We start from the raw sequence: 27,570 nt of genomic DNA, 5'->3' as shown, positions 1-27,570 counted from the left end.
TGTATTAGGCCCATTTTTTCCCAGCTGTGCACTGAAGTTTTTCAGTCTTAACTATGGGCAAAATCTTAAAAAACATCTCTAGAGTAATGGGTATCATCCCAGACTTCTTGAAAAAAAGTCAAGCAAATTTTTAACATGGAAAAATGAATTTTCAAGGTAGGACTTGAAAGTATTTACATTCATAGTTTTGTACTGCATTAATACAGGGAGCAAGTGGACTCGACTTCTCCTCTCTAAATGGGCTCCCTCTGTCACCCATGCATCCTCCAGGACAGCTCAAAATGCTATAGTGTATTTAATAGTGTAAAACAGCTCAGCTCTCAAGTGCAGCCCTGTAGATCAAGACAATCACAAACTTCAGCCCTCCCTAAACAGTTACCCTGACTTTTATTTTACCACTTCCATTATTCCTTCTCCTCCCATTCACCCTACCACCACCATCACCAAAGAAAAAAAACATTTCAGTTTACTTATGAACAACTTTTATACATCTCTGATAGAAGAAAAAAATTTTGATGTAGGCATCACCAAGCTGGTTACTCAGATCTTTCCTAGTGTTAGTAATATATTTTGCACACCATTATAGTTCATTTAGATGGCTCGGTATAATTAGCAGAAAGAGAAACTCTCCTACTATGCCAGACCCACGAAGAGGCGTAGGCCTGGAGTGATCAGTCAGGACTAGCTAGTATTCTAATTCTGTATTTAAACAGCATTCTGTATTTAAACATTGTGTTTAAAACAATGAAAAAGAGGAGAAAACATGATAAATACAGTAACTTTTTTTTGCAAAAGACAGCGATAGAAGCTTCCTTATCTAATTATAGAGAGCACATGTGCTGACTCTTAGGTTGGAAAGTATCACACAACCTTTAACACAAGGTCCTGTGTCCACTCATTTATACCTCTTCCAAAACCCCCAAATCTGAGGGGTTTTCTATGCTGTCTGCCTTCCTGCATGCTGATTTTGTTCAGATTGCTACACCATGCTTTGCAATTTGAAATCTAGCACAAGGAGACAACTTGCACAATTTCATTGCTACTGGCTGAGCTTTATACATCGCCTGTCATGAATCACTAAGCAACAAGCGTTTGTATGACCACTCGCATCACACAACTTCCAAGCTAACCAATGAGGTCAATCAACATGCCTGTCTTTCAGGTGTCTCAGGATGTTTTAAGGAAAGACATGGATAAGGGTCACAGCCACCCAAATGCCCAAAATGAAACATTTTGGCCTGTGAAATAGAAAATTACATTTCCGATTGAGAAGTACCATAGAAGTTGGTTCTGAATTTGTCAAAACATTCTTCAGAACAGTGTGTTCCATTAAAGTTTCAAGCTGTCAAGTCATATTGTAAGGTAAAATAGCTGCTTACTACCTCCTCCAGGAAATGCCTGCACAACGGGTTTCACTAACAGCTGCATAGGCGACCTTAATTATGACAATTTTTAGAGTGCTCGTTTTTAATTTTATGGTCTTGCACATTTTCCGTGTGACCCATCTTTGAGCAACTTAACAGTTCAACAGTTAAGATCCAGTACATCTACTACTACTAGATTCCTAAATACCTAGGTTTATTGTTTCATTAATTTTCTTTTAGTGGCACCGAAGTGTTCCAACAAAGAGGAGAATTTCACCATGTTAAACTTGACATGAACACTCCAGAGCAAAGGGATTGTCATTTTTACTCTCTATTTTGTATAAATTCCACTACACATTAATAACAAAATCACAAAACAGAGAAAAATATCCAAGGAATTTCAACACTGATTTCCCTCTTTCACCTAACTGATTTTTCCTCTCTCATAGATTTACATTGGTATGTTTTTTCAACAGCGGTTTCTACCAGTAGAGTACAACTCTGGCTCAGACTGTAAGCCACAGTGCTGGGATCTCAGAGGTCCATAACGTTGACCTACATTATCTCTCAAGCTCTGTATGTTCTGTGGGGGAATCCGGAGAGAATCAAAGTTGCTATACAAAGCTGAGGAGCACACGTTTTCTCCTGCAACATGGGCGTGCATCGTTGTCACGTAATGTGAAATGTGAGGGAACAGAGACCCTGGAGCTGCGTTTAGCCCCATGGCTCAATCAGTGCCCTCTCTTACAATGCCTGAAGGAAAGAACAGTTGCTATAGGTGTATTTTTCCACCATCTGTGTCTATATTTATGAAGGAATAAACTAAGAAAACTCTGAGAAAGTGCATGCTGGAACTACCAGAAAGTGTGAAGAGATTTAGCAAAAAACCTTATGTATGATCTAGAACAGTGGGTCTCATGTTCTGAAAGGGTGAAAATTTCTAAAGAACGTACCAGTCAAACACACAGGCAGTCAGAAACCTTTTATACAACCTCTACTGTACTAGGAAACGTCAGCCTTTTCTCCCAGATGAGAACATGGCCACATCACGTTGATCCCTGCCTCAATCACTTCCAGGCAAAATTATCGTAATTAACTGTAATTAGGTCAGAAAATGGAAGCAATTTCTCCAAAATCTCTATTCTAGCTTGGCAGAACACAGCAGCCTTTCTGCCTGCAAGAGACTTGCCTACTGTCAGTTCACAGCCCAGGTTGCAAGGGAGGGTCTCACGGAGTCCCCCAAACCTGCCCCTGCTGCTGCTGCTGCCTCAGGGCAAACACAGTCCCACTGGTGACTGTTTCATCGTTCTTGAGCTGGTCATGGTCTACCCAAAAAAATGGATTTTCTCCAGCCGATGGAAATTTCAAAAAAAGACCCTAGATAACAACAGCCAGGAATAAAACATACCTTCAGTTCATGGCAATCAGCTGTGTACCAGCCATCGAAAGGAGACTGCACTGATTTTGCCTTTACTCCACACCATTAGGACCCATACCATTTTTAACACTTCGGAAGATGCCTGAAAAGGGGGTGTACATGTAAAACCACAAACACGAGAGCCAAAAAAAAACCAACAAAAACCCCTTCTCCAATCAAGCAAGGGTCAAGGCATAAAAATTCCAGAAAGACTCTTACAGATTTATCACCCTCAAGAGCATTTACATATAACAGTGACTGGCAGTACAAAAAGTCCAAAGATTAGATAAAAATGTTGAGTGACACACACAAAATTTACAAAAGCAAGCTACAGCTACTCAACGCTGCAAGACCTTGTCTGCCGTATTTTCTGGCGTGCATACTATGGATGGTCAAGAGTTCACAAACAGTTGGATTGATTACAACAATCAAGACTGAGGAAATAAACAAAAACTTACATTTCTCTAAAAGGAACAGAAAATAACTTTTTTAAATTTCTAATGAAATCAGCAAAAGCTTCCAAAGTGCATTTCAAGACAATAATAGTATCCACAGACATAGGTTGCTTCTGTGTCTGAAAAGTAACAATTCAGTCTTACCAAATGTAGTACTCATTTTACAAAATAACAAGTTTCCCAGATTTTTCTTCTGTTAGCACAGGCTGCCTTCTTGGAAATTATCACAACATCTTTTAGCTAATAAACCATTACAAATCAACCACTTTAATGATGGAAATTTTGAGAAATGGTAAGCCATATATTCTATACAGAGAAATTACTGTAAAATACAAGAACTCATGGAAGGGGAAGGTGGTATTTATTTACAAAGTCTCTAAATAAATTGGGTTTACCCACTAACACTCATTCTCTCATAGATTTCATTCATTTACATGCTCAAGTCTACATTCTCACAAGCACCAAGATGTATGTGCCCAAGTAGCCTGCACAGAGAAGACAAGAGATCATAGCTGTCGAGTTCATACCATGTCTCTGGGGTTCCTCTTCACTGACTAGCCAGCTTTCAGACAGACTCTTTTGTACCACTTAGGCATCATCAGCTGTTACGAGGTGGTTCTCAGCCTCAAAGTCTTGCTAGATTCAATTTCAAAAAAATCTTAGGCCAGTTGCTACCCACTGTCTGGTTTTTTCCTCACTTGGAATATATGTCAGTTTTCCTTGTGACCTAACAGGAAGAGGAATGGTATACATCGTATGTCAAAGCCTTTTTCCACCTTCTTTGTGGTAGGATGGAGGGTCTTCTGCTGACAAGCCATCTGTGCATTGGCTTTATCAAAGCATGGGTCTTTTGGTCTTGAAAACCACATTCCTCAATTTTACTGCAGGGAATGTTGTCCTGGGAACGGTGTTCTTTGTTATCAACACAGGCCGTGCTTTTAACTATTTTGGTTTGTTCGGCTGTTTCTTCTGGTGCTTATACACACATGCATTTCCACTCATACTGCATTCATAAAATCTTAGTATTAACTTTTACAGATCTCCACTTCTACACCAGTAGTGGTCAAGTGTGTCTAAGGGTGCTGTTACCTATCACTTTGTGGACATGCACTGATACTTACTAGTCTTGACAGATGGATCTGAGGTTTTAGCAATCCTGAAATCATCATAAAGGCAGTCTGGCCATGATTTTAAAATAATTTAATCTAAAGTGTAAGAAGTCAGTAACCACTTCACTTTGCCCTCAGATTTCCACTGGGCATAAATGCATGTGCAAAGTGTTGCTTTTCCCCTGCAGCAGTCCCAGTATTTTGAGTAAATTAGTAAGGATAGCTTGTCCAAGAGGACAATGCTTCAGTCATCCAAGCAGGATCACAAAATTTACTCAGTCTACAATCTGACAGCACCAGGTATAAACTTTATGAAATTTATTTTCAATAGTTGAAAAAAGCACAATTAACTAAACATATCCTTTCTTTTTTGTTTTACAAGAATCCTGTAGAAGTTCCCACTCACACACTCAATGTCCAGGCCAGCTGTCACCCCAGCAGACCACCTTCATTTAAGGTATGGTGCTTATTAACTTGGGTCTAATATCCACTTGAAAGGGAATTTATAGTAATGAATTATCTCCCACTTCTAATAACAACTTGAAATGGAAATAGAGTCCATGAGATGAAGGCAGTACTTTAGTCATGAACCTTTACCAATACACTAGGGAGTAGAACTTTGAACTTGTGGCTAATTACTGATTGGTATGCTGGTTCTGCATGTAAAAATCACTATTACTTCAGCATGCACAGCAACAGCTCCAATTAATAGATAGAAAAACAATTCTTGGCAGAGAAAGCAAAACATGGCCAAACATGCTAATGCAGCAGTCTGTTCTTGAATCCACAAGTCTGGACTAAGTAAGTATTTTTAAGCCTACATGAGGTTAAAGGGGGGGGGGGAGAAAAGAAAAAAAGCAGGAATTTACAGCCACTGAGGATCTAAACTTCTTTTAAGATGAAGCAACTAATCTCCCTCCTTACCCCCTTCATTTGTGTTTGCAAATTTAATAGAGAAGGTGCAAAGTAATCCTTGTTCTCTAAGTTAGCGTGCCATCTCTCATGATAGAGGCGATATATGGAATGGCTCTAGCACACAATATATGAAGATAAAAGATATGCCAGAGAGTATTTTTGGCTTGGTCCAGGAGTTATTCCATTTCTGAAACACACTTAGTCCTTTGTCGGTCCTTTAAAGTTTTAAACACAAAACAAAAATCATCACAACATTTTCCATTCACATGCAGACAGATTTAAATACAAGTTTTTATAGCATGAACAGTGCAACTGTTTAGACAGGAGATCAGTTATGGGAAAAAAATATCTCCATTAGAGCGTAACACCCACTACCATTCCTAGAAAACACTCACACAGCTTGTTTAGAGAAGACTCCTAAATACTACCAAAAATCATGTGTGTGCTAGGAAGATGGGCAGAGAAAAGACTTGCATAATACACCACTCCATGAAAAGCTCAAGGAGGAACTTGTGGCTTTTTTAATCCTCTGTATTGTAAAGTTTTTAACAGTGCTAAGAAGTAGTTAAGGGCATCAGTGGATCTGAAGAGAATTCCACAGAAATGTGCCTTAGTGCAGTTTTACCTACTCCTAAATCTCTTGAGGGTAACAGATGACTACTGATCTTCTGAGATTGATGCTGACTGAGATCCGTGCTTCAGTAGTGAGTTTCAGGGATAGCTGAAAGCTGATCACACACTCCACAGATGTCAGCTGGGGGTGGCTCTAGTCAGATGCCTATCCCAAAAACAGAACACTTAAGTCTGAGATGCTTTGGGATCTAGCCAGTCTTGTAGTCTTCCTTCTTTCTCCTCTCCCCTCATTTATCTCATGCTCCTATAAAAATCATTCAGGCAGCCATATAGATGAAGTGACCGATTATCATAAAATCACCCTGAAAACTCATTTGAAATTATAAAGGATCTTCTACTATAACCAGAAAAGGACCTGTGTTGCAGCTTAATGCTGTCAATGCAGGAAAGTAACAGTAGACTCTGCAGTTATCAAGGGAGCAGACTGTCCGAGTTCAATTACTGATTTTTACTTCTTTCAGAAAAATATCAGGTTATTGCTTGGGTTAGAGAAGAAATGGGTTAGCCTTACAAGGAAAAAGAATTTGCTTATTTTTAGAGACAGGACAGGTTAGTCTAAATCTCAATAAAGAGATTTTAAGAACTCTTATTGAAACATCACCTGTGCTTTTCTTTCCGTTATAAGTCAACTTGTGGGAAGATAATGTTCTTTTACTGGTAATACTAAATCTTGGGCCAGCCAAAAAGCAACAAGGAATTTTAGAAGTGCAGGGGGGGAAAGAAGAGTTCCAAGTAGCGTATAGTTTTTAATCTTCCTAGAGAAGTTAATTTGAAACTTTTAGCTGGCTCCCATTCTTTGAACATCTGTTGGATATAGTTATCTTTTGTTTTGCTGAGAAATGTGAAGTCTTTTCTTATTCCAACTGACGTAATGTATTCAGAGAGTTACTAATAAAAATGTGCTACCATATTCTTAAGCTTCTTTGAAAAATTGTGATCGTTTGTGCCATTCCAGATTTGCTACTACTAACCTCAGTATAGGTAAAGCTATCCAGTCTTTTCAGCTCCCATAATTTTTGTTTTGATTCATGGTCTTTAAATATTTTATCAAGGTCAACTGGGCACTTGTGCACAGTATTTTCTGAATGGTCTGTGCTTTTAGTCTATACTGATCAATTGGCTTCCTACAGAAATACCTGAGGAAGAAACCAGGAAACACAACTGACAATACAAGATAAGACAATAAGTGGGTCAAACCATGAAATGTGGTACCTTCTTTATGCTCAAAATCTTAAAAATAAAGATTGAAAATCTCAGCATTAGATACAGCTTAACCATTATTTATGGCCTCTTAATTCCTGGAGCCAGGAATAGCTGCTGGAATTCTACAGCCCAATTCCATCAGCCTAGATGATCAGAGTAATTCCTCTGGCATTAGTAAACATCTCATTATGAAAAAAGAAAAATGAAAAGACTAAGAAATTAAGGGCAAAATTTTTGTGCCCTACTCTCTTGATAAACAAAACAAACAAAAAAATACCAAGCACGTCCCCCATTACATATCAACAGGATATCTATCTGTAAAGTCTCACCTTCCAGATGCTTTCCCCTACTATTTCATTGTCCTGCTAATCTCTGCAACTACCCCTAGGGGGAAAACAAAACACTGCACAATTTACTGTCAGGCTAACATTTTGAAGGATGGACAATACAAAAGGAAATATACTCTGGATGACAGTCAGTTTCAATATTACAATTGTAAGAAGCAGAAAAACAGAAGTGGATCAATTTGAATAACAACACTGAATGCAAAAAATGCACAAAACTAAATTAATAAAAACAAAAAGCATCTTATATGGACACAATAGTAAAGAAGTGCATTTGCAAAAAATAAAAATCACAAATCAACGAGGAAGCCTACCAACCTCTTCCCCTCAAACAATCCAATTTTAATCACATTAATGTGGTCAAAACTTCAGACAACTATGTTTTGTTTTTTTTGTTTTTTTTTTTTTTAAACGTAGACGTATGGAGTCAATTAAACCAACTACTACTACAGCATCTTAGAGAAGTCCACAAAATGTTCTCCCCAGGCTTCAGTAGGGTGGCAAGGTTTCTTCTTCCTAGGACTCAACTGTACACTAAAGAACCTTGCAAGCCTGTCAGTGAAGGAAGAGAGCGTCATTTTACTAAGTTACAGGGGGTTTGGACAGATTTGTAAATGAAGTCCTTTAAACTTGAAAGTCAGATCTCCTAGCCAGTCACATGAAATGCTTGGGCTTTGAGTAGCTCAGCTATCCATTTGAACCCCTTTTGGTTCCACTGGAGCTGCGCAGCTAGAAACTACTGCCTGTTGCAATTGAAACAGACTGGGGAGGGGGGGGGTCTGGTGCAGAGATAACCCTCCCAAGAAGTTAACACAGTTCTCACAATAAGCAGGCCTACCAGATACCTGACAAAGGAGGAGTTTTATTGCTATCAATTTCTATTGTTTGGTTTGGTTTAAGTGTGAATGAATTTACATAGCACCTCTTTCCAACCTCCAGGTGCATTACAACAATACAAACAAGCAACGAGTTGATTTAAAATATAAACAGAGGAATAACATACTTCCGTTATATAAGTGCAAAAGGACACTCATCAAGGAACAAAAAAAAAGCATTTGGTTTTACACGGCTGCTATTCCCTTACTGGTTTACTATTTGCGATGCTCAAAAAACCCTTCTGAAGCCAGCAGCATGCAACTTGCGGAACATACTCACACCCTATATAAAAGTTTCTATGGCCCCAGCATCCTCATCCCACTTGAGCTTTACAAACTTTTTTGCTTATAAGCTGATGAAAATATGAAAATCTGGACAGATATAGGCAAACCAAGTGGATACAGAAGAAACTAGTAAGAATTCATACCAGTTTACCCTATTAGGCCAAGAATACATTTCACAGCAACACATGCATAAACTAAGCACCCAACAGCCAACTTAATTATGTCCTGGATATTATTCCAGAATTCCCCAGTACTGCTTGGCTCTCCTTTTTGCCAGTTCCTTACCAGACACAGAGAGCTATTAGATCCAACTCAAATGAGTACAATCCTCCAATTGCACGGTGTTAGCAAAATCATTTAAGGCTTCACCTTATGCTACAAATTGTAGCATTACTTATCCAGTCATAAGTATTACCTAAAAACCCCCTTACACCAGCAGAGTAAGTAATCAGTAAAATCATTGCAGTAAGTTCACATAACAAAATAAAATGTAGGGGTTCAAACCCCTTTTATCTTCCCATATTGGAAGCACCGCATACACACATGTTCCAAGAAGTGAAGCAATACATTTATCATGCATATTTGGAAAACTACTCTAAGTTACTATGAATTTCTGTATATCTTCAATCTTTCCTCCAGATATGGAAAAAAATTCAGTCATAATTCCTATCTGCAAATATACAAAGTCCAAAATTTTAAAAATAAAGCCATTTGAGTTGTTACGACATGGTCATAATCTTGAAAGTGTCTTAACTGAAAAAAATCCTCCTTTCACAGCAATCAGATAACTCAAAAGACAGAATATATATTCATGAAACCTTACAAAAAGAAAAACATCTTCTAACTTCTGTGAAGAATATAGGCCAAAATCCCATGCATTTTTTTTAAGTTTTAAGTAACTGTTTTAAATTTAGAGATGCTGTATTTCAGTAGAGCTAGCGAAGACAGGTTCATTTGCTGTGATAACATTTACTACAGAAATATTTTTATTTGCTGTAGCATCACCCTCTATTGCACAAGTAGCTATCTAGTAAGACAGAACTACTTGTGTTTCTCACCACTGTTATTTTGTCTCATAGGTTTTCCAAAGATCTCTGTTCATAAAAGGTTTGTCAAAATGCACTCACACATAGCACCAGGCAAAGAGGAGATGAGAGACAGATGCTTCTGCATGTTAGTGGGCGGGATGGGAAAGAAGCTGGGGAAGAAGCTTTGCATCCAATCCATTATAGCTGTTTTCCTTTTAACCATCTAACAGCAGCTCACAAATTCACCCGAAATGCATTAAATCCTCTGAACTTATGAAATGATGCATTACTGAAGTCACAGCAGGAAAGCCAACTCAGTTTAGAGGGCATAAAAGACTAGCTCTAGAACAACTTTTTTCATTACAAGGTTACGGATAAAAAAACAGAGGTAATGTTTTAATGGAGTGAGAAGATGCACAGTCACAGAAGCAGCAAGGTAAAAGCACTATTTGTATTTCTCTCCAGAAATTCCCTTCCAGAAAAATTCCTCTCAGACAGATTTTCCACCTCGAAAACACCAAAATAGATCAACAATTTCTTAGTTCCCTGCTCCAGCATGTTACCTTTCTTCCACGTATGCTCTCTTCAGCTATTTGAGTGCATGGCTCTTGGAATAAGCTAGCTGTCTAAGATCTGAAACTCAATTCCATCCTTTACAGATTCTATCACTGCAGCATTTATTACTGTAAAACTGAGGCTACAGTAAAGCTTGCAAGTTAAAGAAATAAATTCTATTTTTCCAATTTTTTCCTCTGCTTTAGATTGCTCCTCTTAATATAGGCCTTTACTGGTTGCAATATTTGTTGAAAGTACACAAAGTTGCAAATTCTACCAACCTATGTTCACATATGCCAATGACACATATATACACTGCAGGTACAGTACATGCGTATCTTACTAGTGTTCCAGTATATCAAAGCACAAAATGGAAGACACTTCTATGTACTATCACCATGGGACAGAACTGAGGGAACAGAAAGTCCTTATCTAGCTCCATCTAAGCTATTAAAGGTGAAATCAGAGGTAAACACATACAGCAAGAATGACTAAACCCATAAATGGTCCAAAATTATTTGTTTTATTACATGACTACAAGAGACTACAATCATACTGAAGAGGCTATTAGCAAATCTCTTCAGTGACAAAGCTTTCTGTCGAAGAGGAAGAATAAAAACAAGTGCATAAATCACAAGAACGTGGCTTAAGGCCATTATCCCAGAGGATTACTGAATGGTTTTTGCATCCTCCCTCTTTACTTTTAGTACCTCCATCTTTGTTTTAATATTGTAGCTATTATTACCAGTGCTATCTGAAGACTAGAGTCCCCTGTCGTTACAAATGGCAAACAGAAAAACCCTCTCACTTGTTAAGAGAGAATCCAGGGTATGCTTTAAAGGTACACTCAGTAACCTTAGGATAAGAGTGTGTTTTTAATGAGTCCTGCCAGCCTTGTCCAACTGTGTAATGCTTTAATTATTGAGCACTATACTGGGCATTATGGACTGTGGTTGCCAGCCTCCACCAAAGACCCATGGTTTTGCTGCGCTAGCCGTGGTGCAAATACTTAACGAAGTAACTATGCCTGTCCCAAGGTACTCACACAATCCAAAGGTACAATTACGGAAAACAAGTGGCTAAAAGAGGGAAATATAGCTGAAGCATAGAGAAGACAGGGCAAGTATAGCAATCAGCGGTCACCACACATTTGGGGATACAACAAGGGAGTAATCACTCTCATAAAACACCACCGATTTCACTGACAATATTCAGAACATTCCCTAGAGACTACAGCATGTAAACATCTCACAGTTGAACTCAAAATGAAAACAAGAGTTAAGGAAAATTGCTCAATTTATACATAATACAAATTAGGATTTTAACCTGGACTCCAGATAAAATGAGAAACTGATGCTTTGTGCAGACAATTAAAAGATTTCACCAAGTAGCCCACAAATCTTATATAGGTCTTCATGCCACCTCACCCCTGCTGAAATTACAGACATCACTACAGACACACACACGCTTCTCAATTTCTAAGAACACTTTTCAGAATACACTTTCATGCATAAATAACAAAAAAAACCCTAAACACCTAGCTTACCACCAACCTTTTTTTTTTTTTTTTTTTTTTTTTGTTTTTTCAGTGAGCAACTGCAATCTTTTGGTCTCAAGGCAACCCCTCTTTCCCAGAGACACACATTTGATCCAAAATGTGGATCAAAACTTGATTAGTAAAAAAATGCAGCTCCAAAGTAAAAGGTGAGGCCCAAAGACGAGAAGCAAAACCAGAAATGAGAGAGCCAGTGAGGAGGTGGAGGAGAAACATGAACATGCTCTTCTAATCTACTAATACAAGAACTTGAATACCGTTTATAAAACCAGAATGCTCTTCTTCCTGACTGCTAAGCCACTATTCTCTTAATGATGGGGAAGAAAGAAATTCGTTTAAAATCTTTAGTCCTAAATTTCTGCTTCAAAATTACTGTACTTTCCAGCAAGGCAGTTGCTGACTCAAGTAAAAAGCTTAGCAAAGCTGAGCAGTAATTAAGAGATCTCATTTAGAACACAATTTCACATTTGTACAGGGGGAACTGTGCTTCTTATGACATGAAAGTTCCCATAATACTGAAAAGACGTGTGGAGATATAATACCATCTAAGTCTTTCATTTGCCCTGTGAAGTAAGCCATCACTTATGGTAAGTAAATATGCACTTGAATAAAGACAACTATTGAAGGCAAAACTTAAGAGGTAATGAATACCACTCAGAGCCAAAGAAAACAGTTCTTGGAGCTTTTTATGATCATGTATTCAAGTCCTGTTCCAAAATTCAAGTCAACAGGCGTCATGCCATTACATTCCTATATAGTTCAAGCAAGCCTCAATGGCTCTGCAATATGCCTAATACAATTTCCTAAGTTGTATTTAGAGAAATTAGACCTGAATCAGTTTACACTTTATTTCAAATCAGTGGTTTCAGTTTGTGAACCTCTGAATGTTTTACAGAAGCACATGCAGACGGAAAAATAACAGGTATGAGTCTGCGTTTCCTAGTCAATCAAGAACTAAGAACCTTAGAAATTGTCTACAGATCACCACTTTTAGTCTAAATAATTTCATAGGAGTTATGACCTTAAAGATGAGAATTTTGACTATGTAACATTCCATACTTATCTTCACCTCAAAGAAAGTTTTTCCTAATAGATCCAGAGCAGCCACTAATTTTTGGTTTATTACATATAAACATGGGACAGACAGTTAGACATGTCGGTTTCAATTAGGTTCTTGCAGAACTTCCTCCTCCCATCTGTAGTTTAACAATGGCAAGACGTTTTGCACTAACTGTGCCAAGCCTGGATCAAGAATTTCTCCTTTATTTCAATATTCAGTGTGTTTAAATAAATAAATATCTAAGAATCCAAAACTTCAGTCTACTTGTTAGCTACAGACATGCAGAGAGAGGAACGAAAAAACCCTACACTATGACAGCACCTTGGACATTCAGTGGTGCTTAGAGAGATTAATTAAATGCACTGAGCACATCCCAATCTGCATTGTAGATATAACAAGTAATCTCAGATACAATTCTATACCAGCCCTTAGCAAAGCAGCTTCTAGGATACAGATCCTCATCTGCATCAAAAAGCTACTCCTGAGCCACAGAATTAGAGCAAAACTTCGCATATCTATATTTGTGTTCTGCCAGCAAAACAAGTAAGCCCAAAATTCTTAAAATCACAGCATCCCCTCCAGTTTTCACACCAAGTATAAGCCATAACAAGAACATCTTGAATGAAAATTAGTTCTAAATGAAAGCAAGAATACTTAGCACCTTTCTGGTGCATTTCATCTTTCAAAAACACTTTGCAAATATTAACGTGCCAAGACATAAAGGAGTCATTGTTTCAGTGGAAGGAAGTAAGAAAAGAGGATGCAGAATTTTGTAGCAAAATGGATGGGTGACTGGCTGATACTTCGGTTTTGTATACTGTGGTTTCATTCCCATCTTAGTGACGCATCAAAACAGGTTCTGCAGTACTACAACAGCAAAGGAATACTACATTACTGTGTATTGAGAGATCCTGGTAAACCTGGGTTACTTTCAACACTAATACTTTTCCAACTGAAATTCTGGTTGCTTTTCTTAAATTAAGACTGCAAAGGTTTTTTTTATTTTATACCACCGTAAGAAAAACTTTTATATCCTTATTGACAACAAAATGTTTTTCCTTTGGAGTTCCCATTACTGCATTTCCAAAGGCACATATGCCCAGCACAGTCAAGATGCTAGATACAAAGCTGCAATTTGTTTAAGTTTGTCCATGTGCTGGTTTTGGCTGGGATAGAGTTAAATTTCTTCACAGTAGCTAGTATGGGGCTGTGGTTTGGATTTGTGCTGGAAACAGTGTTGATAACAGAGGGATGTTTTCGTTCCTGCTGAGCAGTGCTTACACAGAGCCAAGGGCTTTTCTAGTTCTCCCCCCACCCCACCAGCGAGCAGGCTGGGGGGGCACAAGGAGTCGGGAGGGGACACAGCCGGGACAGCTGACCCCAACTGACCCAAGGGAGATTTGATGCCATATGACATCGTGCTCAGTATATAAAGCTGGGGGAAGAAGAAGTAAGGGGGGGATGTTTGGAGTGATGGCATTTGTCCTCCCAAGTAATGGTTACATGTGATGGAGCCCTCCCTTCCTGGAGATGGCTGAACACCTGCCTGCCCGTGGGAAGTGGGGAATGAATTCCTTGGTTTGCTTTGCTTGTGTGTGCAGCTTTTGCTTTAGCTATTAAACTGTCTTTATCTCAACCCATGAGTTTTCTCACTTTTACTCTTCTGATTCTCTCCCCCATTCCACCGGGGGGGGGAGTGAGCCAGTGGCTGTGTGGGGCTTAGTTGCCAGCTGGGGTTAAACCAGAACAGTCCATTACATGCCCTGCTGAATTCTGTTTTCTTTTTTTAGGGTGCTTTGTGGCTCTTCAAGCACAGCTAACAGGAAAGACACAAAAAGATTCATCACAAAGCATTATCTGCTACATTCATGTTCATTGCGGGTATCTAATACTACTAACGTAGATCAACCTCCATGCCATCCAGAAGCATCACTGTATCCTTGCCAATATTCTGTCACAGCATACACTGGTAACTGATGGATGAAGAACCACTCTCCAAGAGCACAGCTCTAACAGATCCTCATCTCTATTGGTTAGTACCTCACTCACTCCACTATTTAGCAGCACTGATTTCAGCAAGAGAGCTCATAGTAAAAGTAAAGCAAGAATGGCAAAGTTTTTCACTTCTTTATTTAATGTTCAGCTCATTAAGGGCCCAGCTTGAAGCCCTGAGAACCTGGCAGAAACTCTCCCACTAGGGTTTTGAGTAGGGCCTTGAAAAATTAGGGACTTGAACTTGATAGAGAAAGGAATAGAAGCTAGTTAAGAGCAAGGAGCACAGATTTCATGTCCTCCCATTGTTCAGCCTAGTTTAGCAGGCTTGGTTACTAGTGGGAATTTGCACTGGGTTACCACAGTCAACTCAGACAGACAGCAAAAAAAGCATGGAAGTTGGCTGCCAGGATGACATTTGAAGGAATATCTAACTGAAAACATTAGAGGGTATCATCTAACAATCTCCTTGGTAAAAGCAGAGAGGATTCAAAAATGGACCTGAGACAACATGAACAATTAGAGACCGATTTCTCACTACAGAGATTGAAGTCAGCATTACAAACAGCTCCTGAAAATGCTTCTCACTCAATAATGTTATCTCTGGCCCGCTAGAATACCAGTGCTCAATCCACTAAAACTTCACCAGAAATTCCATTTTGCTCTGATTAATCGAAGATACTAAGTCCTAAAAATGACAGCTGTACCTGACTCAAACCAGACCAAATAGAATGAGTTCTTGCTGATCAAAAAAGTTGTGTCACAAACTCAGATATCCATGGTGAACACAGGTAAAGAAAAAGACACAAAACCACAACAGAACTTGGATTTCTTGCTATCTGTGATGAATGACTTGGTTCCTGCCACGTTAGATGCATTTCACCTCCATAAATTACAACCACATGGCAGGTGCAGTGGGATCTGTCTCCATCCTGCTAAAGGTTTCTGTTTGGTTAGTCAAAAAAATTGGTGTTATATACTGCTGTTAAGATTTTACTTTAGCACTTTCAAGTCAAATATAAAAATGTACTTAAAATACCACATCAATTAAAAAACAATGTAACCTGACAGAGAAAACAAGTTGTGTCCCAGAACAACAGTGAATTTTTTTCAAAACTGTCCCAAGTTTCTGCTTCCAGTGGATCGCAACAGAGGAATACAGATTTTATTTTTTCCAAAGACATTTTAACAACAACAACAAAAAAATCAATAAATAAGCCAGTATTACTCAAATGACAAATTATTGAGATGAAAAGTGCAATCTAAAAAAAATTTAAAAAAAGAAAGTACAAACTATCAGTTTTCAAACACTTCAGCACACTCTTACTTCTGTATTTTGTAAGCTCTTTTGGGCAGGCATGGTTTCTCGCTTTGGGAATTTCTGACACCCCAGCTATGTTGGTTGATGGTGTGAAGAGTGACTGTTGATTGACGTAACTTGGCTAGCAGAAGCTGCCACAGTAGTCACAGTTATATTGGCAAAAAAAGTGCTTTTATCTGAATTGCTTCCATCATTTGTGGAAATTTTTTTTTTTGCATGAATAAACACGAAGAAAATCAACGCAAGGAATAAAGAAATCTGTGTGCAGTTTTATGGCTGTGATCTTGTTGGGATGACGGAGGCATGACTAGAGTGTTGCAATGGAGGGATACAGGCTCTTTAGGAAGGACATGTCAGAAAGACAAGGAGATGCAGTTGTCCTTTATGTGACAGAGCAGCTGGAACGCATGGAGCTTTGCCTGGGCATGGATGATGAGCTAAGTGAGAGCTTATGGGTAAGGATTAAAGAGCAGACCACTATGGGGTGACACTGTAGTGGGCATCTGCTGTAGGCCAGCTGACCAGGAGGAACGAGGGGATAAGACCCTCTACAGACAGGTAGAAGCAACCTCACGTTCACAGGTCCTGGTCCTCACGGGGGACTTAAACCACCCTGGTATCTGCAGGAAGGACAACACAGCCAGGGATAAGCAATCCAGGATGCTTCCTGGAGAGTACTGATGACAAATTCCTGAGCCAAGTGATGGAGGAGCCAACAATGACAGATGCTGTGCTGAACTTTATACTTACAAACAAGGAAGGTCTCCTTGGGGACATGAGGGTCAAAGGCAGCCTTAAGCTGCAGTGACCATGGTGGCATTCAGGATCCTGAGAGGAGGGAGCAGGGCAAAAAACAAGATTACAGCCCTGGATTTCAGGATAGCTGACTTTTGTCTCTTCAGGGAAGAGTCCCATGGGATAGGGCCTGGAGGGAAGAGGGGTCCGAGGAAGCTGGTTGATACTCAAGGATCAAATCCTCCAAGCTCAAGAACCGTTCGTCCCAACAAGCAGGATGTCAGCCAAAAATGCCAGGAGGCCTACATGGATGAACAAGATGATCCTGGCAAAAAGTATACAAAAGGTAGAAGCAGGGACAGGTAACCTGGGAGGAATGCAGAGATGCTGCATGAGCATGCTGAATGCAGTCAAAAAAGCCAGAGCCCACCTGGAGCTGAAACTGGTGAGGAATGTCAAAAATAAGTATCTGAAAGGAGGGTGTAAAGATGAAGCCAGATCCTTCTCAGTGGCGTTCAGTGACAGGAAAAGAGGCAATTGGGCACAAACTAAATACTGGGAGGGTGACTGAGCAATGGCACGAGGTGGAGTTTCCCTCTTCGGAGATACTCAAAAGCCATCAGGACATTGTCTTGCAGAACCTGCTCTAGGTGGCCCTGCTTGAGCAAGGGGTGTGGACCAGATGACCTCCCTTCCAACCTCAACCATTCTGTGATTCTCTGAAAGCACTGCTGTGTCAGAAAACTTCCAGCCACACACCAGTGTTTATATTGCCGTTTTATACCAGCCTTCCTCTTCCATAAAGTACCCCTAAGGTACACACAGAGTCTGCGTATTTGTGCTTCACCCAGCATGAAGGGAGCCCTCTCTCAACCAAGGCCTCTAGGCATTTTAGTAACATGAATAAGTAACTGCTTTCTATACTACATTTGCGATTCCAGGAAAGTCAAGATGTTTTCCCAAATTATATTACCATCATGTATAGCATACTTAAAATATGAAAGCCTAGGAGAAAGGGAAAAGAAAGAAGAAAAAAAAAAACTTTAAAAAAATCAAACTTCAGCCTTTCTCAATATACCAATGCCCAGTTGCAGGACAAATGAAACTGAGGAACAAACCCCAAATACAGAAAATAATATATACTGCAAAATTAATTATTTCAGAAAATTCTTGATACTAACTGCAGGTCCAGAAATCTTTATTACCGATGTATAAAACAATATTTTGTAGTCTGAGAACAGAAAGGGAGGAACCTCACCCATGAAAAATTTGAAGAGCTTTAAGACAAAAAGAAGGACATCTGAAAAATTTGTTCTGTATCATGCTACATCACCTTCAGACACGTGTTAAATATGGATTTATCTCACTGCTGTTTCTCTCTCTTCTTCATTTCTCTCCACCCCTTCACCCTTAACAAATCTGCCCAGCAGCACAGTGGGATACATGCCATACAAGCATGGCAGTAGCTTTCTATTCAGATAGATACTGTGCCTGCCCCTGCTTATCACTGGTCAAAACAGATATAAAACAATGTCATCAATAAAAGCGCCACATTTTTAACCCAGTTAGCATGTCAATAATTCAGTGGAGACTCTGGTCTCCTTAATGTTCATTTACGGTGACTTCAGCTAAATGGCAGTGGCCTGTGCCAGTTTCCCTCTCCAGGCTGTTAGCACTACCTGGACATAGATAAAACTCTATATACTTAAAGAGCACTAATCTACAAACTTTAAAGACCAAGATATATTTATTTATTCCTTCAAGCATTCTCCTATTTCCTTCCTCTTTAATTGTACTATTTTCTGGTTTTGAGCAGTAAAACACAGTCCTTTCTTCCATTGGTCACAGCACTGCCTCTAAATGCACAAAGAGTATCTGTAAATTCTACTATGATGGGTTTATTTTGCCATTTATCCAGTTGTCAACCAACTTTGTTTGTTTGTTTGAAGATGCACATAGATTCTGTATATTTATATTAAAATAATTGTTATATGCCAAGTATCATCAGGGACTTGATTTTATCATATAAGGCACAACGACATTAAGCAATAGTTCTTGCTAAAGACAGTGGTGTTTTCACATGCTTAAAGCACATGGCAATGACTCTTTCAAAAAAAAAAAAAAACAACCCAGACATTAAAAAAAAAAACCAAAACCACATTAAAAAAAAAACAAAAAACAAACAAACAAACCAACCACACCAGAGTTCTGCTCTTTGCTTTTTGACTAACCACTTGGGCAACTTTGCTCAAATCACCTCACCTACAGTGCATCAGTTTATCTTTCTACAGTGTCATTTTCCTCACTCTAACCTGCTCTGTAAAGCATTCGAGAACCTATGGATTTATTTCCATAACATGCCTAAGACTAGAGAATTGGCAAAGCTATTCTGCATATGAAAAATACTGTCATCAATTTCAGTTCCTTGCATACTAGTGGCACAATATTACTATTTTTGCTCATATTGATGAAGAAAAAAATGTTAGGAACATCTTTCTTCTCAGCCCATTCACCAACTGTGCACAGTTATTCACATTGCGATTGTAACATAAATCAAGATCTAAGCTTACTAAACAGTATTTCAGATGTTACCAGTATATGATGCGGTTTGATATACCTCAGGTGCCAGGTATGAGCACTGGCGAGAGAGCAGTGGCCACTAGCAGTACGAACAAGTTGAGATTTTACGTCCAACTGCCCCAGCAGGGCATGCAAAAGCAAGGAGCAAGGCTCTGGGTACCAACAATAGAGATGTAAATTCCAAGATGCCAAGAAGGCAGTACTGTGCATGGCTCTCCACTGTCCAAACCAGCTGGAAAGTGATCTGATTTTGGCCACGGACGAATCATTCCCAAAGGAATGCCTTCATATGGAAAGGAGGTGTTCCAATGATGAAGGATCTGCATCGCTAATCTAAACAATGTGAGTTCGAATGACCCCAGAAGTTTGCTAGAAGCCACTATTTTAATCCAGCAGCCTTTAAGCTGCACTATCGTTATAGCGAGAACAAGAGAAAAGGGAGGCAGACTGCAATATTTGGAAGGAAATGTAGTCACTTAAGCCACTGTTGGTATACTCTCCTCTTTACACCTGAGGTCTGAGAGCAGCTATGGAAGGATGTGAATTTATTCTCATACACACTGCTTCCTTCTCAAAGGCATCTAAACTGCAAGACAATTGCTGGACAATAAGTTGAAGACAGCTGCATCTCAAATGTTCTCAGCTTGTACATTTTATTGTTGCTCTCCGAGGTAATAGTACAGACCAAATTATTGGTTTGCATTCTGGACAGTAGTCTGAAAAACTTGGTATAAAATCAACAACATCAAGTACAAAAGCCTCCCTTTCCTACCCATCACCAAATGGTTTGGTTTAGCCACTAGCAGGTCCCATCTTCCAGTGGACTTAATACCAGTACTGATTTCCTGCCCCCCCCCCCGCTTTCTCCATTTGTAGCATCCTGCATTTTGTCAACATAAATCTCAGTGAAGGAAGACATCCCAAACTAAAAGCCTCTACCATCTCTTTAAACTGATCATTTTTTGCTTTGTGGAAGTTAATGCCAACATGCAACTTTCCTAGTACAAAAAATTGTTTACGACATCATCACCTACTGATTTCAACTACTTGGAAGAGTCACTGAAGAGGAACAGATTTCTCATAAATGTAGCTGATGTTAAAGAGCTCTGCAAGACAAAGATCAAGGACGTAAGTTATAAAGTATTGCAATAATAACAACAGAAAATGTCCACCTTTACAGGGAGCTCATTCTTCAATGCTGCAATTCTCTGCTTCGATAAAACAGCATCTAGTTGTATGGTACACTCAACGCTAAAGAATCCAAAACCACAGACAGTTGTACCTTTTTAAACTGGTAGGAACCATCTTTATCTTATTTAAGAAATCTCAAGCATGCCAGCCAATATTTTATCTTAGAAGACTTGTCTAACATGAATGATAACCTCCCTGTGTTTAAATCTGAGTCACACTCTAGAACCAGTCTTAGGATTGAAAAAAGATGAGACTACAGAAATACAGAATTTAACTGCTGCTTGCAGAGCCTTATCGTTAATGTCAGTTCATATTCTATAAAAACCAGGAAGCCTAGGACTCCCTTCTGTTAGAAAACAAATGAAAGCTAATATTCTTAAGAACAACATGATCTGAAGAACATATATTTGGGGATTTAATAATGCTAGAATGATTGGTTTTCATTTCTTATTTCTATCCAGTAGGTACCTTTCTAGTACCTTCGGCCTGAAAAATATTGAATCAAGCAGATTCATACATTGAAGTCCAGTAGTTTCTGAACATAAAATTCCATTTGCAGTATTGATTAGCAGCAGTATTAACTGAAGACAGAAGGGAAAACAATCACCAAGGGAATTTAGTACTGAGGCGACTGAGGTTCAGGGGCACAGCAGGGGAGTCAGAGAGAGGAGGAAAGTGAAACCTAGCCAGGAGGAACTGGGTTATCAGCTGGATAGCCTGAATATCAGCTGGAAACTTTATCTTATTTGAACAGTTCATGATTCTTTGTGCTCCCCCCATTCCACCATTCAACAGCAATTTTTATTCCAGGATGAGAACCATTCTTTTCTCCAAATAGACAAATTCATTTCCAAGTCCCTAAACAAGTACAAAAGTCCATCTGGAAATTGTGAGAAAAGAAAGAGTTTCATATTTCAAAAAAATAAAATAAACTTAGCTCAGATTCAACAATTCCTTCCCTTCACTTCTCTACCCTTTCTCTCCTCTTCCTCCTCCTCAAAACAAAAATCCTTCATTCTTCTTCTCTGTATTTAAATGAAGATTGCTCAATGACATAGTTTTCTAGTTTTCTCCTAGTCCTAAGTCTTAGCTGTCAAATACCTACCAGGAAGTAAAATCCAAAAGCTAATGATAAAACTGAAATGATGGCATTTTGCCTGTAAATATTACATTCTGGGATAAACTTTAGAGGAACTATTGAAAGCTGCAAGTGATGACAACTCAACTTCCCTGGAAGTTTTAAGCAGCAAAAAATTTCTGGTGAAGGAAGTGGAGGGGTGCTTAAAAAGATATATTTTTTTTCTGAACATAAGTTTTCTTGTGAAAGTGTATCAGTGCCAGAATGTGAAAGCAGGCTCAAACAGATATGGGTGTTGTCCTTCTGATTTAAGAAAGCTATGGTTCTGGTGTTAGGACTGCTACTTGCAGTTTTGCCAAACAGCAGATCAAAAATTGTTAAAATTTCTATCATCTTCACAGACACCCGGGAAAACAGTAGAACAGTAAAGCCAGACACTGTTAATTGATGTGACCCTTGACTAGCTGCCCCTCAGGCAGCATGCAAAGGGTCTGGGTCAACATGCGCAACGATTCCCTGAGGATAGAAAATTGGTATAGACGTGGAATAACAGAAATGACTCATCAATACTCAAAAATGCATGGGAGAAGAGTAGAGTGGTGGTGGCATCTATCTCCTCGTAGCACTGGTCAAGAGATCAGAGGCATAAGGACAGGGAACTCTATCCCTAAAAAGTCATCTATTTCCTTCTACTATTTTCAAGCGTACCTGTCTTATGCGGAGGTTAGTGAGGAAGATTGCATTCTGCCTGCACTGTCTGAGATTTCCAGCTTCCTCCCTCATCAGGCTTATGTGTTTACATGCGGCTTTTTGCTATAGCATTGGATAGACATTGCTGGGGTTCTTCTTGCAATTTTAAGTGTAGCTTCTACCCAGTTAACTCCATTGTTGTGAAAATAGTAGCTATATCCCGGAAAGAACAGTGATGTGGATACTACTGTATGCATCATTAGATCAGACCTGGTCTGATCTGCACATTAGAACAGGTAATGGAACTATTTTACAGTTTGCTTCTAATTCTGACACAGATGGCACTTAAACAAGGATTCCAGCCTTGGCAGTTTTGCTTCAAAGTCAGTGCCAAGGCCAGGATAATCCTTTCTAGCAATTTTCTCCTTGATTTTTGAGCCACCAACCTCCGTATAAAATAGAATTCGTTATCTGCTACTCCCCTTCTACAGCCATGCATTGAACAAGCTTTGACAAGACACAGGATAGACCTTCAAATACTGAGCCAAGTGACACCACAGAGAGTCATGAATCCCTACAAGGTACAAAGCTCATTTCTTAACCCTTATCTTCAAGTGGGTATACCACAAGGACGAGAAAATTAGTGATCCAATGAAAAAGCAAGAAAAGGAAAAGTAAAGTTACCTTTCTTGATGGTACTTCTGACTCTCCAGCTCTTAAATTACGCCAAGTGTGGGATAATGAACAATGACTGTTTTTTAAAGCTAGCATTCCCTACAACAAGAAAGATGAGGCAAACCGAGACAACAGAGAAAAAATAGTGCATGTGCTCCTGTGTGTATGTTTCCTTACACAAAACTACTTTTCAGAAAGTTCTTTAGCCATAGAATTAGGCAAATAACCAACATAGCTAACTCTGGAAAGAATGGAGACAAACTCATGAAGAATAACCAACTGTAAACTTGCACTGGCCATTATGTCCTCTTCTCACACAAGTCTTAATATTATTGGCACACTTTGGTTATAGGAAAAATAGATACACCAGAAATCTCATATCCTTAAAATGGATATTTTTTTAATTTATTCTAATGCAGATGATGAAAGGTCTTCAATCAAGGCTGGCAAGAGCTCATTAACACAGGCTTTCATACAAGCGGGGTGGGGGGGGGGAAGGAACAGGAGTTCTGGATCTAGACAAGCACTCCCATCAACGTCGGTATGAGTTTGCATGTAGATCAAGTTTAGCATATACTGCAAAGACTTTGGAGTCAGGTTATAAATTTTACCCATTATTAGCCTTTATAAACATCAGGCAAAATGGCTTGGGTTTTGTTGGTTTTGTGTATGTGCAAGTTTGGTTTTTTAAGATTGCTCTTATAAAAGCACACATACAAAAAAGAAATCAGACAGAGGATGAAATAGGAGAGTATTCCAGTAAGGGTCTATTGACAACTGATCATTTATTTCAGGAAAAAATAAAAAATACACATTTGAGCAAGAAATAAGTCACACAAGTAATAGTTTGGAGGATTGTTCCTTCAAAATCATTATATTTAAGAACACTTCAGTTCAGCGATTTACGTGCACATGGGAGATGTCTAGTTTTACCAGTTTTCTAAAATAATTCATTCAGAAGGAATACTACTTTTGCTAATATTAAATCCTACACACTGAAATTTCACATCAAGCCTCTGACAGATCTTAATGTTGCCAACAGACACGCAGTCATTCACCACTGCTCTGCGCTTTGGCTTTCTGAGGACTGTGTTTTGGAATTCCTGTAGACTGAATAGCTGGCACAGGGAATTCAACATATTAGTAATACTATTTTCAGTGTTACTTCAAAGAAAACCAGTGCTTATTTCTCCAGACCTGAAAAAACTTACAAACTTTTCATGTCATCTAACAGAGAAGAAAAAAAAGTTGTCATGCATATTTCAGATATTAAAAAAAATAAAATCTTGCTACATACTGCCATCCAACTACCTCCAAGCTATGCATTCCTTGCCAGCAACTGAGAAGGGGGTATGTACTTTGAACAGGAAAGATGCAACACACAACATAAATCAAAAATTGTGATAATTAAACATCAACAGGGCGGAGAAAAGGAACCTGCTACCACAGCGGGCAATTAAAAGACCAAAAAAAAAAATCAAAACCAACCTACCAATCCAATTATCCATCAGAGACTCTGCAGTTACTGCGGCTTCTACATGACTTGCAGCCTTGCTGATCAAGGGCCGTCACAGGACACCTAAGCAATAAGAATTTCACATTTCAAACTTGGAATACTTATCAGCAATTTGCAGTTTTCAAGAAGCTTAGGGATACCTGTTCCACCTCAGTCATTTCTCCATTTTAAAAAACTGCAACACAGTGAGGACGTTCGGGTTTTGGTTTTTTGTTTTCTTTTTTTTAACGTGTTCTGTTCTTACAAGTAAACTAGCCTTTGATAACCTATCTCCGTTGGCAGCAGGGAGCAGAATGACTTTGTTAAAAGATCCCCCCTGCCCTGAACTCATCACCTGAGTTTATACATGCAATTTTTCCCCCAAGCTTACAGTATAATGATGGAGCTCTATAAGGTGAGAAAAAAAAAGCCTTCATTTCATAAGTCTTATTACAATAGTCTGTGCATTTTCACCACTGAATGGGGGGGGGGGACCAACCCAAACTAGTCCCCCTAGCGTACCTTTGCAGTAGGAGTCTAAAGAGTATGTGGCAAATCACTGCCCTGTATTTTTGCATGAAGCTAGCTTTTTTTTTTTTTTTCAATAGAAGACATAGCCACTTACAGAAACTGCAGGGAAACTAGGCAACCTTTCAATCAATTTATCTAATTTCCCGCTGTTTCTATTCTGAACAATTAAAAAAAAAAATGTTGTTCAAAGAAAATTAATAAGTATGCAGAAAATTTCATTAAATAAAATATGCTGACCTGTTGGCAATTGCCAGGTCTGGTTTTAACATAGTACTATGTTTAGCTCGGTGCTTTCTGTTCCTTCTAGCGCTGAAATTGTATAAAAAAAGCTAACAATGTTTAAAAGACATTTGATTCATTGTCATTTCCATCCTGGCATCGATACCTTCCAGAATACATAAATGACAATCAGAGCTGTGAAAACGTTTCCTGTAGTAATTTTAAGAGTGCTACAAAAAACAAGTACAATACGCACAAAAAAAAAAAAAAAGGTAAGACCTTATAACAACTGTTCAGATGCCTCCACAGGCTAGTTTTCAGTTTAAAAAAAAATGCATGTTGGAAAAAAGTAGGCTTTACGTGCTGTCTAGCAGTACCCCTGTTCCGAGTTGAACAAAGCCGAAGATATTGTACCCAGGTGAAAACACAAATAAAGATCGCCTGTCCGATGCTCTGCGAAGAGAAATCACTTGCTTTCTAAAAACAAAACTGGGCACAGCGGAAGAGCTAGGAATCTCTCCAAAAAGTGTTACATAAGGCATTGTCAAACTTCATGTCACCTCCACAGAGGCCGCAAGTTCCTATCTTCCCCCCCCCGGTGAGCAGGGAATAACGATCTAAATGACACAATTCTGGGATGGGATCGCAGAAGCCTTCCCACAGGGAGAGCCACCTGGGCTGAAGCCTTTCTGGGGAGGCTGGAGGGGCTTGGGGAAACCCTCCTCCCCGCCTCAGCGTCCCGGCCAAACTCCAGCTTCGCCCCCGAGCCGGCAGGCAGGTCCCGTTCGGGCAGCCTGCCTCCCGGAGCAGGCAGACGCCGCGGGGCGAAGCGTTCACGGCCCACGGCGTGACACCCTTCCACCCGCACGGCACCAGCCCCCGGCTCTCCCGGACTCCCCTGCGTAGCCGACGGTACCCGGCGGGACGGCGGCCCCGGCCCCCCGCACCTCGCCTCCGCCTCACGGCTGGAGCCCCCCGCGGAGCGGGAAGGCATCCCGGCCGGAGGGAAGGGGAGCGCGGCGCGGGGTAAACAAGCGCCCGGGCGGGCTCGGGAGGGGAACGGGAGTGCGAGCCAGGCGGGGGAAGCTCCCTCGGCTTGGAGGAGCTGGGGGGGGGACGGGGAACGACGACGACGACGGAGGGGAGATGTGCCCCTTTGTGCCCGGGGAGCGCCAAGCGTGCCTCCGCCTGAGCATCTCCTCAACTCCAGAGCTGAGGGGGATTCAAACCCGGGAGAGAAACCCCCCCAGCCCCACCGGACTCGGCTGCCCCCCCCTCCCCCGGGCTGCTGGAAGGGAAGACACTCACCGATTGTTCCTTGCCTTCCCCCCCCCGTCCCTCGCCTCTAAAAGCGGCAGACCACCCGACGAGGCACTTACCTTCCCCGGGGGTTCCCGGGCCGCCGGGACGGTCGCTCGGCGCCCGCCTCTCCCCGTAGACAAGCGGTCCTTCTCCTTCCTTCGCTCCAGGCAGCCAGCTCCGTCCCCGCAGCCCGGCGCTCCGGAGGTGTCAGCCGGCGGGTCCCAGCCGGGGAGTCACCGGCGGCTCCACTCTCCGCGGGACGAGGAGCTGCCGACGGTGGGAGGAGGAGGAGGAGGAGGGCGGCGGGGAGGTCCCCGCTCTTCCCGGGATGCGCCGCTGAGGTGGCTGCTGCTTCCTCCTCCGCCCTGCTCTCCCTCTCCGGGGCCTGCCTGCTCCCTGCTTCGCGCTGCCCTGAGGTGCAGCCCGGTCCCCGGCCGGTCGTTCGTCCCGCTCGCCTTCCCCCGCCCCTCTCTCCCCGCCGGCGAGCAGGCCCCGCCGGCGGCCAGAAGGACCCGGTGCTGGGGGGGGGGGGGGGCGACGGGGAATTCCGGCCCGGCCTCCGGTCCTCTCCCCGGGGCCTGGTGCACACTCTCCGCGGGGAGAGGAGGCCCTGCCCCGGCCTGGCGGCCGGCGAGCAGCCCCGGGAAGGTCACCGGTACCGCGGAACCGGGCACGGAGAAGGCTCCCGTCAGGGCACCGCCGCGGCCGTTGCTCTACTGCTTGCCGGCCCGGCCTCAGTGGCCGCTGGGTGCCGCGCTCCGCCGGGGCTCGCTCCGCGCCGGTGCCCGGCGGCCGCCTCCGAGTCCGAGTGCCAGGCTGCCCCCTTCCCCTTCCTTCCTTCCTTCCTTCCTCGCCTCCCGCCCCTTCCCCGCTGCCAGCCTTCCCCCGCCGGCTCCCTCCGGTGCCAGGCTGCCCCCCTGCGGGTCTCGGTACCGAGCCTGCCCCCCCCCGCCGCCGGCGCTT

At 41.1% G+C, this 27,570-nt stretch overlaps 1 protein-coding gene across 1 annotated transcript in view; it reads right to left on the bottom strand.

Moving 5' to 3' along the window:
• Nucleotides 1-27,416, bottom strand: part of LARGE1 (LARGE xylosyl- and glucuronyltransferase 1) — a 286,503-nt gene extending 259,087 nt beyond the window's left edge. Inside the window, exons 1-2 of the mRNA XM_069807359.1 lie at nucleotides 26,681-27,416; nucleotides 24,553-24,639 (exon numbers count right to left, since the gene is read on the bottom strand). The gene's annotated coding sequence lies outside the window, so the exon portion shown is untranslated. The remainder of the gene's footprint in view (nucleotides 1-24,552; nucleotides 24,640-26,680) is intronic.
• Between the last annotated feature and the right edge of the window lie 154 nt (nucleotides 27,417-27,570).

This window comes from Haliaeetus albicilla, chromosome 19 (genome assembly GCF_947461875.1).
Source record: "Haliaeetus albicilla chromosome 19, bHalAlb1.1, whole genome shotgun sequence".
Classification (NCBI taxonomy): Eukaryota; Metazoa; Chordata; class Aves; order Accipitriformes; family Accipitridae; genus Haliaeetus; species Haliaeetus albicilla.
The sequence above is the reverse complement of the archived record's forward strand: the minus strand, read 5'-3'. Positions and strand labels throughout refer to the sequence as shown.